Raw genomic sequence first — 19735 nt, forward strand, 5'->3', positions numbered from 1 at the left:
CTTTTATATTTACTTATGTATTACATTAATTAATCTAGACACACCAACTCTTTCAAAAACCATTAAAAATATTCCCTATGCTATATTTTGGTTAAAATTTGATTCCTGGATCTAGGAGAAAACTAACATTAAATACAAGGGTGAAAAATCCTTGGTATATAGGTTTTGTTTACTAGAGAGCCACAGTTAGCTCTATTCAAGATCCTGTTGATCTTTGAAGGTAGCCTCTAGTAAAGGATAGTAAGTCATGTAATTGGGAAGTAATCATGGTTATTCTCTAGGGCAGTCGAAGGTAGCTCAATATACCACCCCAAAATATGCCACTTTGGTATATTGATTCTTTTCAACTGTAAGCACTTGAAAAACAGCAAAGGCAGACAGAGGCTCTCTCTGAACTCCCCTTATCTAAAGACAGATTCTCCAAAAGGAACTCTATTAGTCATAGATCTCCCCAGGAGTTTCATCAACCATGAAGGACTGACTCTTACCACAGGAGAGAAGACTAGAAGTCCATACCACACCCAGAAAACCATCACATACTATCATACTTCCCATCTATTTTTTTGAAGGCACATTCATCTTTCCTAAAATCACTTTTCTCCCTTAAAAGGCCTATGCCCTTTTCCTCTTTCTCTACTAAGATAGTATTTAAGCCTGAATTCTATGAGTTCCTCATTTTTTCCTGGGCATCTCTCATGTATACATGAGTTGGACATGTTAATAAACTTGTTTTTCCCTTGTTAATCTCTCTCTTATAGGGATCTCAGCTAAGAACTCAGAGGGGAGAGGATACCAGAAAAGTTATAAATATTAAATGGTAACATCATTTATAATGAGTGGGGCATAAGCTATATCTGACACAACCCCTAAAAATTTCCATTACTATATGGAAATGGGAATGGAAGAGAAATCTTTTGATATGAAATCCACGTATGTCTTCATAAAAGAACTTTCCCCTATTCACAACCACATTTCTGTAAACCTGTCCCGAATGGCAACTACTAAAATTAAAATATAATTATGCCTAGTGTCTTGCAAGCCAATAAAGGGTAAGTGCATATGATGTTTTCTCTTCTCTGGAATAATTCAAAAGCACACCAGGATCACTTTTTAATTTATTTCATTATAATGGTAAAATGCTCACAGTAAAAATCTCGAGCTGTTCAGAGGGTAAAAAGCAAAAATCAAAAGTCCCTTTTACCCAAAACAACCCTGCAGTTTTACTCCACAGAGGTATACACTGTTTACAGTTTCCTGTGCATCGTTCCAAAAGTCTTGTAACTTGAATTTTTAAGTCCTCTCAAAGGGTAGAATTATCTTGATTTGTACTAAAATAAAAAGAAATGAGTAATGAATATGATGCAATTAAGGCATCAATTGAAAACTTTCTCATGTAGAACATTTTGATTTTTGGCGCATACATAGAGGGTATCTGTGCAAATAATCATACGGGAATGACAGAACTATCACACTCAAAAGGAAAACTTACAAGTTACCAGAATATTACTGTTTATCACCTAGACAATCTCTTGGATCGGCATAATAAAAAATCACTTTAAATATCAAGTTTTGAATATTTTGCATAAAATTTTTTATTCTATGGGCATCTGGGTGGCTCAGTCAAGCAGCCAACTCTTGTATTTATTTGCGAGAGAGAGCAAAAGTGGGGGGAGGGGCAGAGGGAGAGGAAGAGGGACAAGCAGACTCCTTGCTGAGCTTGGGGCCTCACGCTGGCGAATGCAGGGGGTCCCAGGCAGGATGAAGAGCCAGAGGCAGTAGGCCAACATAGGGCCTTGATCCCAGGACCCCAAGATAACCTGAGCCGAAGTCAGACACTTAACTGAGCCACCCAGGTGCCCCTAAGCATCCAGACTCTTGATTTCAGGTCATGCTCTCAGGGTCTGGAGATAGAGCCCTGTGTCAGGCCCCATGCTCAGAGGGAGTCTGCTTGAGATTCTTCCTCTGCTCCTCTCTCTGCCTCCCCCTGGCTCACATATGCGCACATGCACTCTCTCTCTCTAAGAGAAAAAAAATTCTAAACTCTACTGGAAGAAAATCAGTAATAATTTTGGATTGGATAAAACCCTGGCTAATTTTAATGCAATTTGTGGAAGTCTTGTGTGTTTGATGGATAAATGTTTGCCCACTCAAACCATCTGCATCACCATTTTTAAAAACTTGTAACAAATGGCAGTATTAATTCCAAAACACAGTCTCCAAATAGGCCAAAGATTTCTGGAGAGCAATAGAACTGACACAGACATTAGGAAATCTCTTTAGTGACATGAATGAAAAATGCAAAAGAAAATCTTTTTCATTCTAATGAAGGAAGAGAGGTAAGTATGGTGAGAAAGAATTATGAGAACAGAGCGGGCAGGATTCCAAGTCACTTAATTATATCCAATTTATTTTCATTTGCAATGTATATTAATTTCAAAGTTCTTCATACTGCAACTAAGGTCTTCTCAAAGTCAGTAATAAATAATCCTCACAAATGCACAAATAATAAAATAGTTGTTAATAGGTATTTATTAACTCTCTATAGATTAAAATGAAATTACCTGAGAATAAAAACAAAATGACAAATGATCACAGTGACAAAATAGTTTAATAAACCCGCGTCCCTGCTTAAAAAAAAAAAAAAAAAAAAAAAAAAAAAGGTTAAGTAATCCTAAGAAAGAATGCATAGCTCTGGGAAGGGGTCTTTGCCTTTCTTGGCATATAGGTTTTCTGCAGCAAACATACTTATGATGGCTTTTCTTCTGTTAACCTTAGAGAAAATGTATTATATTTATGGAGATACACCTATATAGATAATATACATATATAATATATATATCTCCATCCCTCCTAGTCTTTTTTTTAAGATTTTACTTATTTATTTGAGAGAGGGAGAGCACAGAGAGAGAGTGAGAAGCAGACTCCCTGCTGAGCAGAGAGCCCCACGACTGGATCCCGGGACCCTGAGATCATGACCTGAGCAGAAGTCAGCAGCTCAGCTGACTGAGCCACCCAGGCGCCCGCCTCCTGTTCTTTCATCACAGAAAATCACTAAAACCACCAGTAGCTGTGTGCTGGGGTGCGTACCTACCTGAGCCTTGAAAATACATCTGGTCCTTAGCAAAACTCATCTGGACAGAGAAAAAAAAGTCTTAAAAACGAAAGTCAGATGTGGAAAAAGCAAGTTATCCAAATCTTGTTTTGCCTTTGACTTCAAAGGACTCCGATATGGGATAAACTTTGAGGAATATGAAAAGAGAAGGATTTGGCTGAAAGTACAGAAGGATAAAATCAAAGTACAAAGTTGTGAGAAAGCCGAAAAACCATTTCACTGCCGTCAGGGCCATTGGCTGTGCAGTTCGAACAAAACCAAGTTCACTCAGACTTGTCAACTAACTGAAGAAGGAAGTGATGCTAATGACGGCATTTTAATTGTTTTAATTGATAATATAACTTACTTAAACTTGAAGAATTTTTTCTTTTTATCCAAAGCCAAAGTCAACTGATGTGTATTATTGAGTACTACAAGTTTTTATTAACCATTAATTCTGAATGTGGAGATTAATTAATTATTCAAGTATGCTTGGGGTAAAAAAAAAATCACTACAGTGCTTGTTGGAATTTCTAAAAATCAACATTTTACATATAATTAAGGGTAGTCTACTTTAACTATAGTATATCTACTCAAAGATGTCATTACTTATTACTCTAGTAATGCAAACATCAATCAAAAATATTTTTTAAACTCTCTTTATAATGAAATTTTGGGCCCTTGAAGAAAATTACCTCCAAACTTCCATAGGATTTTTAATGGAACTCTTTTGTTCTGGCTACAAATCAGTATCTCTCTTGTGCAAAATTTTTAAATTTAAACATAAATATAAAATAAAATCATTCATAATTTCTTTACCACATTAACCTTTTTTTAACCTTTTAATATATATTGTTCCAGAATGTTCTTATGAATTTGTCACATGGAAATATTTTACATGATGTATCATTCTATATATGCTTCCTTTTCCCTAAGATATATGTTATATGTGCTATACAACATACATACATATATAGTGCTTATATACAATACATACATATATAAAGTTAGTAACATGATTATATATATATATATTACTAGAACTTTCTATGTTAATAAACATGCCTCATTAAATTCTTTATTAGTGAGTAGTCTTTTTACTGAATGAATCTAACAAAAATTTCTTAACACTGTTTTCCAAACAACTTTCTGAAGGTCTTTTAAGATGTTCCAAATTATAAGAAGGGAAGGAGAGAGTGTTGTGGATCAAACAAAGTTAAAACAGTTGTAAAAGTCTTAATTGCAGGACTTCTTAGAGTGTTCAGTATGCTAATTCAAATCATGAACTTTCAAAAGTACAATATTTTATGATGCATTTACAAAACAAAATAAGCAACTGGATTTTTATTTGGTAAAATCCTATTAAGGTTCTGACTTACTCAATTTCTAGGGTATGTACCTGGAAAAACTCTGATTTAATCATGTCCCTAACTTTGGGTTTTTAGGCTGTTTTAATTTTATTAACTCTTCTTAATAATGCTTTAATAAACATTTTCAGAATTCACCTTTGAGCATTTTTCTGATTATTTCCTTCAAATAAGTGTTTAGACATAGACTTCCTGGCCTATTCACAGATTGAATGATTTGATACATATCACCAAACTGTACCCCAAAATCTATCAATTTACATATAGCACTTTCTGAGATGAGTTTCCCATAAATTAATCAATACCTGTTATTACCATTCCTTAAATTAACTTCTATTTTTTCCTGCTCTGATTGCTTAGCCACTTTTGACTTAGTCAAAAGCCTTACTTCTAATTGACGGTTCGTAACCTCTTATGTAATAAAGCACAACAACTTGGGGATATGGATAGACTGTAAGAAAAAATTAATCTATGGAGTCTCACAAACTGCCATTCTCTCTTCCCCTGTCTCATCTCCCATCATCACCACTGGCTCTCAGTTTCACAAATTTAATTTCTATGGCACAGCAAGAAAGGCACATGTGAAGTCACACCTGACTAACTTCTTAGGTCAATGGCATCCTGGCACCACATTGCAAAAATAAAAATTAAAATGCATGCAGTGAAGGTTTTCAAATCTCCTAACCTCTACCCAGTCATTGTCCCTGCTCTACTAAAATCGTGCTAGAACTAATAGATAGCCTAACAGCGCACCTCAAAGAAGAAGAGAATTCTCCAACCAAGAATTTCCAATCATTCAGGGAAAGCCAAAACGATGAGAGAAGCAACAAACCAAGAATGGGAAAATCTGGTCTAATTAACACAGGTAATAGAACACTCAAAAATAAGAGTTTTGAATTTTGAAAGGGTTATTAAATCTTCAAAAGAAAAATAGGAGAAAGGATGAACAAAAACAAAATCTCATATTTTCATTAGTTTTACTAAACCGACAAGAAAAAATTAATCCTTACCTTATGTAATTGTTCCAAATTACATAAAAATGGAAAAAAGCCACCCAAAACTTCATTTGTTAAGGCTTTCCTAACACTGGAATCAAAATCAGACAAGGACTACGTAAGAGAAGAATTTTATGAACGTAGATTCAAAAATCCTGAATAAAATATTAGCAAACTAAATACAGCAACATATAAACAAAATAATATGTCATAACTACAGTCTATTCAAAGAACAGAAAAATGGTTTAGTATGAGAAAATGTGTTCCTGTAACATCGACATTAAAAATTTGAAGAATAAATTCTTTTTATCCTAGAAGTTGATGAAGAAAAAAAGAATTCAATATGTTTCAATGTCCCTTCACACAAAACAAGAAAAGCTCTTAGCAAACCAGGAGTTAATAAGGAATATCCTATTCTGTTAAAAACTTTCAGTGAACATTATAGATTAACAGTGGGATAGCAAAAAAATGTGTTTAGTATTACGAGCAACACAAATTTGTCACCACTCACAAATTTTTGAAGTACTAAGAATAGCTAAGAGTGAAAGGAAACTGGCACTCTCTTATGCAGTCTCCGTAATCCGGCCACCTGGGAGGGGGAGCTGCAGACTGTGGGACCTGCCAACTCTGTGCACTCCCATACTAACACATGGGCATAGCAACAGAAAGGGCTGGAAATAGGTGAAGGGGATTCAGAGCCACTTATGTTGATGAGCACTGAGTAACATATAGAATTGCTGAATCACCATATTGTACATCTAAACTAATATAACACTATGTTAATTATACTGGAATTGAAATTTTAAAAATAAATAAAACTATAAAAAAGGGGGGGAAAGGCCTATATGGGATGTGAACTACAACATTATTTATAATTGTTAAGAATTGGAAATAATCTACTATACTACAAAGCTATAGTAATCAAAACAGCATGATACAGACATATAAATCAATGGAATAGAATAGAGAGCCCAGAAATAAACCCGCACATATGCAGTCAATTAATCTACAACAAAGGAGGCAAGAATATACAATAAGGAAAAGACAGCCTCTTCAATAAATTGTGTTGGGAAAACTGGACAGCCACATACTAAAGAATGAAACTGGACCACTATCTTGTACCATATACAAAATACATTTAAAATAAAAACTTGAACGTTAAGACCCGAAACCATAAAACTTCCAGAAGAAAACAGTAGCAGTAAGCTCTTTGATACTGCATTATTTACAATAGTTGAGATATGGAAGTAAATAAAGAGTCCACTGAGAAATGATTGGATAAAGAAGAGGTGGTATGTGCCCGCCCCCCCCCCACACACACACAGAGGACTATTACTAAGTCATAAAAAGAAAGAAATCTTGCCATCTGCTGCAATATGGGTGGACCTAGAGGTATTAGGCCAAGTGACAGAATTCAGACAGAGAAAGCCAAGTACCATATATGTGAAATCTTAAAAAAACAAAACAAAATAGAAACAGACTCATAAATACAGGAAATTATTGATGAGCAGAGAGTGAAGGGTTTGGGAGTCAGGTGAAATAGGTGAAGGAGATTAAGAGGTACAAACTTCCAGTTATGAAGTAAGTAATCACAGGGATGTAATGTGCAACATAAGGAATATAGTCCATAATATTGTAAACTTCATATGGTAACAGACGGTAACAAGACTTACGGGGATTCATTTCATAGTATGTAGAAATATCAAATCGCTATGAGGTACACCTGAAAACTATTAGGATACTGTATGTCAATTACAATTCGATTGTTTTAGAGTCAGAAGTAACCTAAAGGTCCATAAATAGAGGAGTTGTTAAATAAACCATGCTGTATCTACTACATTACTAACACAGAGAAATCTCCAAGACATATGGTTGGGGGGAGAAAGGAAAAGCAAATAGCAAAAAATTATGTACATTACGCTGTAATCTACATTTTAAAAGAAGACCAAATGGGGGTGCTTGGGTGGCTCATTCAGTTAAGCTTCTGACTCTCGGTTTCAGCTCAGGTCATGATCCAAGGGTTGTGGGACTGAGCCCCACCTCGGGCTCCCTGCTCCACAGACAATCTGCTTAAGATTCTCCCCCTCTCCCTCTGTCCCTTCCCTGCAAGTGCTCTCTCTCTCTCTCAAATAAGCAAGTAAATCTTTAAAAAAAAAAAGAGAGAGAGAGAGAGCAAATGATATCATGTTTTTCGCAGAGATATATATAATTATGAAAGAATCCCCACCAAACTGATAATAGATGTCATTTCTGAAAAGTGATTATGGATGTGGTCACAAGGGACTTTAGCTTCATCTGCAATGATTGAATGAGACTTAACAATAGTTATGTAATTATACATAAACACATTTCTAATTATTAGAGACCAATAAATGATATTTTCCCAAATTAATAAAGTATTAAATTTGCTTACTTAATTTTTAAGAGAATGTTTCCACAATGACAGTAATCCCAAATTTCTAAGAAAGATACTAGACTTGTGAGTATACCAGAATCAGCCTTATGACAGAAGGCTAATTACCTAGGGAGATAAATTTAGATAGATGAGACCAGAATTAGCCTTAAAACAAATCAGAACAAACAACAACAACTACAAAAAAAACCTCAGGAAATCAACTATGTCCCAGGTTTTTCCTTATACATTATTTTTTTTAAGATTTTATTTATTTGAGAGAGCGAGCAAGCAAGGGAGAGGGAGCATGAGATGGAGGGAGGGCAGAGGGAGAAAGACTCCCCACTGAGCAGGGAGCCTGAGGTGGGGCCCAGGAGCCTGAGATCATGATACGAGCTGAAGGCAGACGTTTAACTGATAGCGCCACCCAACAGCCCTATGTATTATCTTTTGATCCAATGAAATGGAAACTATGAATTCTAGATTCCTTTGCACTAACCAATCCTGTTCTCCTATGTATACAGGTTCCCCAAATCTTCCTGGGGGGAAAAAATCACAATTCTCATTTGCTACAGAACTTTTAGAGCCCTCTCAATCCCCACGCATCTCCTCCTTACCCCAGAGAAAGAAGCAGGGTTGTCTAAGACAATTCGGATGCATGGCTAGCACGGAGGGTCCGTGGACGAGGAAGGCAGAGCTAGAATCCTACCATTCCATTACTAGTGTTTGAGCTCCAAACCGGGAGGGCTAAGATTTGGTTCCTGCTTTGCTCTGTTACTTGGTCAAGGCTTGAAGCTTGTGTTTCTCATTTGGAAAAAAAGGAAACTAGATCAGCTTCTTTCCAATTCTATAATTTGATGGCTGTATGTTTCACTGGTCAGCATGCACCGAAAAACACCATTATCCATTAAAAGGTCTTGAGCCAACACCTGTCATGGTAATGTTGGGCCTGCCCACAAAAATTGTATCCTTTGAGACATTAATCACTAATATAATTACCAAACGTTGTCAGAGAAAACTCACTTATTGCGAAGTCATCTGGAATTACAAAGTAACATGGGATAAGAGACAGCACAGTTACTGACACGAATACTCCACCGAAAGAGCAGGGGTGTTGTGTTCACATGAACCTTACTACAATCCCTTATAAAGACTCATTTGTATGAAAGCAAAAGCTTCACATCGATTTTGTTCGAGAGACTGCTACTTGATTTCTCAGGAAGGTGTTTTGAGCAAGGGTGTGTTATTCAGCTCTAAGTAGAGCTGGCCTTATTCATCGGCAAAGAAGGGTGGGCTTCATGGAGGGCAAAAACTCACCTGTCCTAAAGTAACTCTTCAGAGGACTTGCTATGGTACCGCCTCCCCTCTTCCAGGCTCCAATTCGCCTTTCCCGGGTTCAGGTCATGGCGAAGAAAACCAGACTGTGAGTGACAGGAAAGCAAGCATACTAAAATGAGTTAGCACACAGAGCAGTGTTGACATACCTCTTAGGTTGTTAGAGACCAATGCAGGGTGCTGAACCAGAAGTGGAGGGTGCCTCCAAGAACATCAGGCAGCCAAGCTGGGGGACACGGGGCATCGCTCGGGAAGGGAAGGCAGGGCAGAATGGGGTGCTCAAGAGGAAATACTTGGCAAGCTGAGTTGGATGAAGGAGGGGAGACGCGAGGCGCCTTGGCTTGGGGTGATACTTTTGCCAGAAGCTATAATTAATTTTAATCGTTTCAAAAGTCATTTTGCTAAATTATTTTTTGTTTTTTGCTTCACTACTTCTTGTAAATGGTGCTGATTCATCACATTTAATTCTGCTCCTGGACTTCTCTGATTTTGTTTTTCCTGAGTGAACAAGTCAACATCCTGCAAAAGGGCTTACTATCTGAAAGTAACGCCCACTGAAAGACAGTAGCGCCAGCCTGCCCAAGTCCACGCTAACCGGCGTAATTGCATCTCCTCCCCGAGTGTTCTGAGGATAATCACCAGCTCCACCTCACCCAGCCCCTCTGACAGCCAGAGAGGAATAAATCAGAGCAAAATCTCTCTCAGTACTTATAATGGATATAAAAGCAGGATGGAAACTTCATGACTAACTACAAAAAAGAAAAATAAATCAGATAATTGGAGGTAGAGATGTATGATGTATGTATGATGTATGTATTTATGATGATCTGAGAGATGTATCTCAGAAATGAGAGAGAGATGTATATGTTTATCCAAGCCTGTTGAAGTACCAGACTAAAACTTTCTGGGTTAGTTACTGATCAATAACAGGGAGAATGAGAGAATATCTATTTAAGACTGAATGTTAGGCAATTGAAGGCTGAAGTGATTCATGATGGATTGCTGCTGTTGGTCCAGTATCTTTGAGTTCCCTGGATAGTCATCCGGAATCCACGCAGACAACTGGACTGGAGTGATTTATGGAACACTCAATGAATTCTATTGACTCTGCAGGTAAATTTGATATATTCAAACAAACCCATTTATGTGGAATTGCTCCACCAGATATTATCTATGGAAGTTATTTTAAATGGCCAGGGCACCGATCATTTGTACTGACCACCTTTACCTTTTGCATACTAAACTTCATTTAGTATGGTTGTTTTTCAACAGTTGATTTTGCACCATCCAAATGTTACTGGCCTCTTTCTTTCAAAATTTGGCAACTTCAATTCCCAGTTCTGATGGTGCTCTTACCTGAAAGGAAAAAAATACTAAAATTCACTTCATAGACATGCATTTCCTTTAAGAAGATTCATTGTCCTTTCTGGGAGCACAGAGTTAGACCCTTTTAAATCTCCATGGCAAAAGGCTTAATTCCTTCAATTGAATTTAAGTGCTTGTATCATAAACCCAGGAGAAAAACAAAGATAAGAACTGCCAAATAAACATACCTTTCCAAAGCAGTCAAAATAACACCTACTTTCACTTTTACTCTTGCTTGCTATGAAGTTTTCTTACTGCCATTGGAGGGGATAAAACTTTCTGAATTCTGGGCTCAATACGGGAATGGCCAAATGAGTTTTCCCAAGCATTCTAACAAAGAAGTGACTTAGAAAGAAGAGGTTTCTGTTCCTGCTGTGCTCTAAGTCCTTCCGTGGCATTCCAGTTTCTGTAACTTTACAAAATAAGCAAGCCACAACCTGTTCTAAGAACATTTTTTAATAAATGAATTTGATACAGGATATAAAATGGTACATAAAGCCTAAGTGTTATCCCTGCTGATCTTCTACTGACCCATCTTAGGTCAATCCTATGTCATCCTATTAGTGAGAGAATTAAAAACCTCAGGTGATCTCAAAAAAGGCAATCACTTTCACGCTGAGCACCATTTACCTATGTTAAAGTTACAACAGACACCCACATCCAAAAGAAAGAAACTAAATTCCTACCTCACACCACCCTACACACATTCAGAAAAATTAACTCGAACTCACTCACAGGTTTAACTCTAAACTAAAACTATAAATAGCATCAATAGCACAATGACAAAAGGCAAAGTAGATAAATTTGCCTTAATCAAACTTAAAAACTTTTTGGCTGCACATCATGAAGAAAGGAAACACAGAATAGGAGAAAATATTTATAAGTCAAACTGATAAAGGTCTCAGATCCAGAAAATATAAAGAACTCTTACAACTTAATAAAAAAAGACAAGCATCCTAATTAAAATGGGGTTTAATTTTAATGGGCATTTCTCCCCAAAATAGATACCAATGGCTAAGAACATGAAAAGATGTTCAAAATCATTTGTCACTGGGGAAAGGCAAATCAAAACTACAGTGAGATACCATTTCACAACCACTAAGATGGTTATAGTTTAAAAAAAAAAAAGACAATAAACTTTTCGTGAGGCCATGGAGGAACTGGAATCCTCATGCCTAGCTGGTGAGGATGTAAAATGGTACACACACTCTGGAAAACAGGGCAGTAGTTCCTCGAGATGTTAAACATAGAATGACCCACCGATTCAACTCCTAGACAATAAAGAAATATGAAAACATATGTTCACACAAAGACTTGTACATGAACGTTGATCACAGCATTATTCTTAATGGCCTGAAAGTTGAAACAACCCAAATGTACAAAAACTGATAAACAAAATGTGATATATTCATATACATACGAGGAAATATTTGTCGACAAAAAGGAATGAAGCATTCATATATGCTACAACACGCACCAACCTCTAGAAGATTAGGCAAATGAAAGAAGCCAGTCACGAATGGCCAATGGCACTCGGCCTGGAGTCTGCTTGAGATTCTCTCTCCCCCTCTACCCTTCCCCCCTGCTCGCGCCCACTCTTTCTCTCAAAATAAATAAAATCTTTTTTTAAAAAAGGCCATATTTTGTATGATTCCACATATAGAAATGTCCAGAATTGGCAGACCTATAAAGATAGATCAGTGGTTGTCTAGGGCTGGGCAATAGCAGGAGAGAGGGGAAATTCAGGGCACTGGTGGACAGTGACTGCCAAAGTATGTAAGTTTTGGGAGGATGATAAAAATGTTCTAAAATTTGATTTGGTGAATGGTTGCACAATTATGTAAATACACTGAAAACCATTGGGTTGTGCATGTTAAATTGTAAATGACATGCATATAAATTGTATCTCCATAAAACTGTTTTTTTTAAAGGCATGCATTAAAAAAAAAAAACTATGCAGAAAAAAATCACACCATCACGTTCTCCCTCTAAAGCTTCCATTCTGATACTGTACTCTCAGTCATACAACGTTGCATGTACGGGATTCAATTCCACTGTTTATCTGGTGTTCCTAAAACTTTGTTACTCCATTATATATGAAATATTCTACTATTCGACACCAAGCAAAACTACACTCTTTTGTTATGGGAAAAAAATTAAAGCCAAATTTATTCCTCAATCATTTCCTAAGAATATTGTAAGTAAAAGAAAACTTACGATGCTATATGATGGGGGTCTTACAGCTTAGGGTAGTGTGGTATTCTTTTGAATCTCTGTGGTAGCATCCTGCAGAGACTTGGAGCTGAGCTAGCGACCGCTCTCAGAATGTTCTAATGCAGTCATTCATCTTCTAGTATTGATCATCTTGTTCTGCTGGTTGGCACACTGACATGGCTGAGCCCACAACTGGATCCAGATTTGTCTGGGCATGGTTGATAGAGCACTGCTTTGGCCCTACAGGGAAGTGAGGAGCTCTGCGGAAAAAATCTAATGGGAAGAGGGCACTAGGCAGACCAGGTTAGCCCAACAGCCATGGTAGGTCAGAAGGGGGGAGTAAAGTGCTCTGTGGCCTCTGTCTCTCTGATTTGCCTTCCAGTCCCACCTCCAGGGCTTTATGTCTGACATCTATGACAGAGGGTAAACCGTAAGAACTGAAGAAAACAGATCTCTTTACCAAAAAGGAAATCATAAACATCCGGGCTTATAGCTTTACGTTCCTCACCCATGCACTTCGACCCCCAAAATAAAGTATAGAACAGTGCGTACAGCACACCATCATTTGTGTAAGAAACAAGTATGTTCATTTTGCATTCAGCGGTATATACGCAGAATTCTGAAACGAGTAATAAGAACTGATAACATATGTTAACTCACATGGGGAGTTTGGGGTCCAGAGATACGTATGGGAGGGAGGTTTTTAGTATTTTCTTTTGTATCTCTTCCGTACTTCACAATTTTTTGAACCATATGGGTAGATCATCTGTTCAAAAATAAGATTAAGAGTGCCATATACATATATAGGGGATATATACACATACATTCATAAATATATGCACAGATGCATATATTTATATAATTTATGTAATTTATATACATAAATATATACCTATACATATATGTATCTATGTGTGTATATGTGTGTGTGTGTGTGTGTGTGTGTGTGTGTGTGTGTACCTTCACTAGGACAGCTCTGTTTACCTGAAAAACACAAAATAATCAACTGAAAAATTATCAAAAGCCATAAGAGGACTTACTAATGCGGATACTTAAAAAAAAATTAGTTCACAAAAATTGGTAACTTTCCTATATTAAACAAACACACATATATAATACCAAAAAAAAGGAAATGTTACCATTCAAAAAAGCATCACAGCTGTAAAATAGAAGAAATAAATGGATAAACATATTCTGAAATAAGACCTAGGTAAAGAAAACTTGAAAATTTTAATAAGGAATACATAACTAGAAATGTATCTTGTCCTTAGATATAAATACACGATATGGCAAAGACAGCAGATCCCCCTGAATTAATTCATAAATTCAATGTAATTAACAACAAAAGTACAAATGTAATTGTATACTTTGCAACTTGGTAAGAATTCTACGGGGAAAATGGAAAATAAAGGTGTGGAAGTGTAAGGATGCTAGAATAGCTGTAATAAACATGAAAAAGTGGTCATGGAGAGCTAGCCCTTCACGCAGCTAAAACATATACTTTAAAATATGACAGTGCTTCAGGGGCACCTGGATGGCTCAGTTGTTAAGTGTCTGCCTTCGGCTCAGGGCGTGATCCCAGGGTCCTGGGATCCAGCCCCGTATCGGGCTTCCCACTCCGCTGGGAGCCTGCTTCTTCCTCTCCCACTCCCCCTGCTTGTGTTCCCTCCCTTGCTGACTGTCTCTGTCAAATAAATAAATAAAATCTTTTTTAAAAAATATGACAGTGCTTCAGGAACAAAGGGACAGAATCCCAAACTGGAGTCAAAATGTATGTGATCATTTAGTATATGATAAAGGTGGCTTTACAAATTAGCTGGAAAAGGCTGGTTACATCAGTAGTGATACTGAGAAAATTAGTCATTTGTGGAGTCACTTGTGGAGGAAAATTGAGATCCTTTATATGAAAATACATTTCAAATACATGAAATATTTCAAAATAAAACCAGAACTATGCTATGAAAACAATGGGCACTTAGGGGGAAAAACAAACAAAAAACTACAAATGGAAAGGTCTTTTTTTTTTTTTTTTAGATTTATTTATTTATTTTAGAGAGAGGAAGAGTACAAGCAGGGGGAGGAGCAGATGGAGAGGGAGAGACACAATCTCAACCAGACTCCACACTGAGCTCAGAGCCCAACACAGGCCTTGATCTCACGACCTTGAGATCATGACCTGAGCAGGAACTAAGAGTCACACGCTTAACCAATTGGGCCACCCAGGCACTCCAAGGCCATTCTATCACACTTCCACACCTTTATTTTCCATTTTCCAGAACCCTATAAAAGAAATAATTGATAGACTTGCTTTCATAAACATTACTAATCTCCACATAGCAAGAAATTTAATTAACAAAGTCAAAAGATGAATAAAACACTGGGAGAGTTTATTTACAACACATGTAAATATGCTTTAATTGCCTTAATATACAATTGTCAAACCACTAGAAAAATGGGCAAATAGCAACACTGACTCAAGACAGAAAAAAGATAAATCATATACATTGGACTGTGAAACAGAAACGAAGTACATTTTTTTCCTTTCAATATGCAAAGATGAAAAATATTGATAACAGTATTGGTGAAGCATAGAAAAATAGGAACTATGATCATTGCTGGTTTCAGTGAAAATGGTACAGTCTCTTCGGGGGGTTATTTGGCATTATCTATATTATCTATCAAAATTCTGAAGGTAGGGGTGCCTGGTTGGCTCAGTTGGTTAAGCATCTGCTTTCAGCTAAGGTCATGATCTCAGGGTCCCAGAACTGAGCCCAACATAGGGCTCCCTGCTCAGCGGGAGTCTGCTTCTCCCTCTGCCCCTCCACCCACTTGTGCTCTCATGCTCTCTCTCTCAAATAAATAAAATATATTTTTTTTAAAGAAATTCTAAAGGTAAGAAATTTCATTCAACAACTCTGCAGAGAAACACATTTACGTAGGCAAAAATGGAGGTAGAGGGTATTCATTTAAGAAATTAAGCCAAATATTAGGTAAAATGTGGACATACATTGATACAAACCTGATTAAGTAAATAAATGTGTATTATACCACTGTTAAAAATAGTGAAATAAACCCAAGAGTGATATGGGAAAAAATCTCCAAAATAAATGTTCAGTAAAAAAAGCACTATATATATATATATATATATATATATATATATATATAACACACACACACACACACACATTATATACGTATATCTATATATACACATTATATATACATGCATATATATACACATACAAATTGTGCATAATATTATTTCTGTTTATGTAAAATTAGTTTCATATATTTTTACAAATATGTCACTTATATATTTTACATATATGGAAAATTCTGTGAAAATGAGTCAGAAACCATTAACACTGGTTGCTTCTGCAGCAGGAGTGGGGTTGGAAGGTAGTGGTGTAGGATGTGTGGGAGACTTTTTCATTTCAACACATTTGTACAATTTGAGTGTTTTTACCAAGTGTGTGTGTGTTTACTCACAGTAACTATTTCAAGATAAATCATTTAATCATTTGAAAATGTAATCATACATATATAATATTTGACCAAAAATTATCTTAATTGCTTCCTTACTGCAGGAATCCTAACTCAGAGACAGTTCCTGGCAACTTAGGCTTGCCGTCTGCTGTAACGCCTGACCATGGATCTGCTTTCGTCTATGGTGTGTTAAGGGTGTTTATGAGCAGGAAACAGATCTAATCTTTACTGCCAGTTTCTATCGGCTCAAAGGTCAGACTAGAAGATGATGAAAATAAGCATGCCATGCAGCGGTGAACTAGAGGGCATTGACCAAAACTTCCCACTAGGTTTCTGGTCATTTAAAAACGGATTACCCAAGAGCAGCCCATTCTGCAAAACATTCATACGGCACCATTTAAGACTTGCACTTGCTGTTGTTGTTCGTATGTAGCTGGGAAATAACAACACACAAAAAAATGTAACACCCCTCTGCTGTACTCATCCTGCAACTATGTGTGCCTAAAGAGTGGGGCTGGATTTGGTACTATACAAGCAAACCATGAAATCTTTGAGATCAAAATTTAGGTGATGGGGTGGGGTGGGGTCAGGGGGTGCCTGGGTGGCTCAGCTGGTTATGCGTCTGCCTCCAGGGTCCTCAGATGGAGGGTCCTGGGATGGAGCCCCTTGTTGGGCTCCCTCTCAGCAGGGAGTCTGCTTTGCCCTCTCCCTCTGCCGCTCCCCCCCAACCACCACTCGTCTGTGTTCTCTCTCTCTCTCCCTCTCTCTCTCTCGTGTTCTCTCTCTCTCAAATAAGTAAATATAATCTTTAAAAAATAAAAATTTAGGTGACGGGATAGTTCTGGTCCCAAATCCAAATTCAAAGTCCAGGTCCACATCCAGAGAGAAAAAGATTGTCAGTGCTTTTCCCAGGGCCATTTTATAAGAGTGGAACCATTAGAAGGACACCTTCTAGAGATTTTTGGCCCCAAGTATCTGACTTTGCCTCATCAGAGTTTCTAGAATTATCAAGCAATTGCTGGAAAGCCTCCTAATATTAGACCCCTGCTCAGCGTATCACCAAAAAGTCTCAGAGGAAGGTATTCTAATTAAATCAACATGTTTATCATTAGGAAAAACAAAACAGTAACAGTATTCTTATCTTTCAGAAAGTAAACTGGAATACAAGTATAAATACTTTTCACAAGTATTTACGCTATCTTATGAAAGGAATATTTCTGAAGAGCCACATAGAAACCAATAGTTTCTGTTTGGGTTATCCTGTATTACTCGTCATATAGTAAGATTGCTAATCGTGCCCTTCTGTGTTCACATGTGCGGTAACTGCACAATTACTTGCCCTGCAAATGCAAAGTGTAGTGAGTAGAAAAGCCTGTACATCCAGCAATAGACTTCTCACACTCTAAGTTAATGCACTGCCAACCAAAAGGCAAAAATGGAAGATATTGCTAGTTCTCTGTGAAATATGCACTGATTTACGTTTATTATTATATTAACAGATGGAAAGATTGCCAGGGAAGTACAATCCATCTTTTGAAACAATCGCTGCCAAGTGAATAATATAACGTAAAAAAAGTTATTTAAAGCTCAAATTAAAATAAAATTTTCCAGCCCTGAGAAAAGCATAAATCAGTATTTTCAAGATTGCCTTGCCATAATCATCAGTCTTTTGATAAAGAAAAAGTACCCAGAGAGTTAAAAGAAGAAGAAGAAGAAGAAGAAGAAGAAGAAGAAGAAGAAGAAGAAGAAGAAGAAGAATTATTCTTTGCCCCAATACACATTTCTTTCTTGGATTCTATTTTCATATAAAAAAATAAATTCCATCTGGAGTCTGGGTTTGTAAGTTTGGGAGTGGTGAGAGACTCCTCCCCTGGCCATCACCGACCAACCCCATGTCTGGGTCAGGTGTGGCCTTATATCAATGCCATCTTCATCCCAGGCTCCTGAACACCCATGAAATTTCTTCTTCTAGCTAATGTTGCCTTTCCAAATCTGTCCAAAACTAAATCTAAAGAAATAAGATGCAACAGGAAGAGAGGATTCATAGAATTAGCAAATTGGTCTTAATAGTTTCTTAGTTTTCAATAATAGTCTGAAGTGGGGCTTTTCTTAATATCCAGTGTAAGGGGTTTGAGGGAGCTCTATACCCCAGACATAGCACTGAATTCAAAAATATTGAAGGGAAAATCATCAAAATTAAGAGCATAATTGTGAAGGAAAATTAAAATTTCAATAAATTTCTTTGAATGTCTGCATGAAAGTATATTCTACACATCTGTAGTCTTATTTCTCTCTTCTGGTTTTGGATTCTGTTTCCCAAGTAACATTAATTAATCATGAAGAAAGATCACAGAAGAGGTTTAAACAATAATGCTCATTATTCAGAGACACTTCAAGCTAAAACATGTCATAGAGAACACACTATAAATTTTGGACCTCTGATCTACAAACCTTGTTAACTTAGATTACAGGAATTACTCCTCTTCTCCAATTCCACAGTGTTCGCTGGTGTACAAATCAGGATTTCAACAGGAAACAGATGGTGTAGGATAATTTGAGGAGGATTTATTTACAAAGCAACTATTTACAGAAGTGTGGGTGTAGGAGAATCACAAGGAGCAGTGCAAAAATGCTAAGCTGGTTACAAGGAGTTAACACACCCCTAAGTCCGTAAGGACAAGGAGGAAGGAGCAATCATTGGAACCGGAAGGAAGAGTCATACAGAGATGTCCACCTTGAAAGGCTGAGTGACCGACCTTTCACGGTGAGCACAAGTAGCCGTAGGGCATCTAGTAGAGAGGTCACTCTGTTTACCTTCCCTGATTGACAACCAGCAGCAAGCATGGAGGGAATGGGAGCTTTAATGGCCTCAGTCAACAATGCCACTCTGTGCAATCTATCCAAAAGGTATCAAGGAGAATGAATAACTGGATTTTCTACAGGAGTTACCCAACAGCCAAACCTAACCAAAAGCCAGAAGGTGCAGGAGCCATTTGATAAAGTATAAATGAGCCAACTTCCTGGGGTAAAGATCAAGATGAAACACATGATTAAATTCCTGTGCCTGCACGTGTTCCTTAACATACAAATACGCTCACACATGTAACTTGAACTTCTCAGAAAAGAATTTTCCCTGGAAATTTACACTTTTGATGTCTTGCATGCTCAAAATATCTACCATCAGATACTTCAGAGAGTTAATACCACTGATAATCTATAGATTTTGGCAGCAAACTGGAAAGGAGAAAAAAGCAAACCAACATTTTTGTATTACCAGCCCTTTATATATCATACCTCACCTAATCCTCAAAATGACCCTATGAGTTTTAAATTATTATCTAGTCTTTACAGATGAGACTCAAATAATTTAAAGAATCTGTCCAAAGACATACCAAAATTACAAGGCAAATCATCGAACCCAGGCCTGTTTAATTGTAAAATTCATTCGGCTTATCCCTCACCACACTGCTTATTGTTAACCCACTGTTTT

At 37.1% G+C, this 19735-nt stretch overlaps 1 long non-coding RNA gene across 2 annotated transcripts in view; it reads right to left on the minus strand.

Annotated features, from left to right (window-relative positions):
- Positions 1–1102: 1102 nt before the first annotated feature.
- Positions 1103–19735, minus strand: part of LOC103658827 — a 41206-nt gene continuing 22573 nt past the window's right edge. Inside the window, exons 1-5 of one of the 2 annotated variants that reach the window (XR_567286.2) lie at positions 12763–13454; positions 10409–10536; positions 9163–9266; positions 3092–3131; positions 1103–1328 (exon numbers count right to left, since the gene is read on the minus strand). This is a non-coding gene — a long non-coding RNA (uncharacterized LOC103658827). Of the gene's footprint in view, positions 1329–3091; positions 3132–9162; positions 9267–10408; positions 10537–12762; positions 13455–19735 lie in introns of those variants that run through there. The other variant, XR_567285.2, reaches the window with a different exon arrangement.

The sequence above is a fragment of the Ursus maritimus genome, unplaced genomic scaffold (assembly GCF_017311325.1).
Source record: "Ursus maritimus isolate PB19 unplaced genomic scaffold, ASM1731132v1 scaffold_3, whole genome shotgun sequence".
In the NCBI taxonomy this organism is placed as follows: domain Eukaryota; kingdom Metazoa; phylum Chordata; class Mammalia; order Carnivora; family Ursidae; genus Ursus; species Ursus maritimus.